Source organism: Sinocyclocheilus anshuiensis, unplaced genomic scaffold (genome assembly GCF_001515605.1).
Source record: "Sinocyclocheilus anshuiensis isolate Anshui unplaced genomic scaffold, SAMN03320099.WGS_v1.1 scaffold186, whole genome shotgun sequence".
Lineage (NCBI taxonomy): Eukaryota > Metazoa > Chordata > Actinopteri > Cypriniformes > Cyprinidae > Sinocyclocheilus > Sinocyclocheilus anshuiensis.
In genome coordinates, this window is record NW_015542355.1 from 317,764 (window position 1) to 319,451 (window position 1,688).

At 29.4% G+C, this 1,688-nt stretch overlaps 1 protein-coding gene across 1 annotated transcript in view; it reads right to left on the reverse strand.

Annotated features, from left to right (window-relative positions):
• The window catches only part of LOC107691696 (zona pellucida-like domain-containing protein 1), a 6,922-nt gene extending 6,239 nt beyond the window's left edge, over nt 1–683 (reverse strand). Inside the window, exon 1 of the mRNA XM_016490477.1 lies at nt 661–683. The gene's annotated coding sequence lies outside the window, so the exon portion shown is untranslated. The remainder of the gene's footprint in view (nt 1–660) is intronic.
• Nucleotides 684–1,688: the final 1,005 nt, after the last annotated feature.

Below are 1,688 nucleotides of genomic sequence, written 5' to 3' on the forward strand. Positions count from 1 at the left end.
AATATATATATATATATATATATATATATATTACATTTCATGTTATTAACATTATGAAGGGCACTAAACATTATGTTACGTCAAGATTTCTTTTTTTTTGTAAAGGAACTGCAGGGGGTTTGTGAGTTTAATGAAAAGCTAATAATTAAATCATTAAAAATGTAAAATTAAAATAAATAATTTTAAAATAACAACAATCAAAATAAAACACTAACAATAACATGTTTACCTGCATGTCATGTGACCATTAACCAAGTCAGAGATCCGTGAACTTGCGAATGTGATACTAAATTATTAATTTATTACCTTCAAATCTCAGGGGGACTTCAAATAAATATATTAGGCAAACGAGATTTGGCTGACAATTATTTTTTTTTGTATTTTTAAATGTAATTTAATCTAATTACAAGTACTTAATTTTTGGAATCTGATTACGTAATCCAGATTACATGTAGTCAGTTACTACCCAGCTCTGTAATACATATATATATATATATATATATATGTGTGTGTGTGTGTGTGTGTGTGTGTGTGTGTGTATCTAAATAAAATTTTACACAATTTCAGAATAAAGAAAACCCTAAACAAATAAACAAACAAAATAAATAAATAACATCAATATTAGGACTTAGAACTTAAATCATAAAGAGTATGTATTACCTTGTTCACCTTCTCTCTTTTTGTTGTCTGTCTCTCTGTGTTTATGATGATATAGCTATTTATACAGGCCTCTTTCTATCTATAGGTGTGAGGGAGGGCACCAGAAACACAACAGGGGGTTATGAGAAATAAGGGACGTCAGAGGAGGAACACGAGGAGCTTTAAGAAGATCAGCGTAAGTTCAGTATCAGGTAACATGTCTGGAATACTAGGAGAATCTTGCTGCTCATATAGCACAAACTTGGCTTTTGCATAGAGTTATTTTCTATAAATGCATTATATCACTGTGTATCAGGCTGCACTTAACTGTGCTATTATAACAAAGCGATATGCAACAAATATGTCCTCTTCAAGACAAAAGATGGTCAAGTTATAAAACAGGGGCCGGTTGCATAAACGGTTTAGACTAGTCTTAAAAAGTTAGTCAACTAATTGTTTTTCTTCAAGACTGGTCATAGCTTTTTAAATTCAGTTATGAAAAGGTAGATTGGTCTTATTTGTATTGGAAAAGTAAAACTGATTACCCTTTGGCAACTGCTAGTTGGTCGAACTATATTTTACACATTTATTTCACAGTCTTAAGATGGTGGCTAAGTTTATGCAACTGGCCCCAGGATTTAATGAAACACATGGTCTATTCTAATGATACATTATGTCACACTAATAAAGTCTATATTTTAGGACTATTCTAACAGATTTATGGTTCATTTGTTGAAAAATTACATTTATATAATAAAATTAATATAAAAATGATATATTTGTATTATAGAAAATAAATAATACAGTAAATTACTGGTTGAGAATAATTATATACACATCTTCTTATTTTCACAAAAGGATGATAAAATCCGGTCCAAAAATTAAATAACCTGTATTGTAATTTCAGAACTCTGAACTATTGTAGTCATAATACCTTCCTTAAAGGGGTCATATGATGTTGCTAAAAAGAACATTATTTTGTGTATTTGGTGTAATGAAATGTGTTTATGCGGTTTAAGGTTAAAAAAACACATTATTTTCCACATACT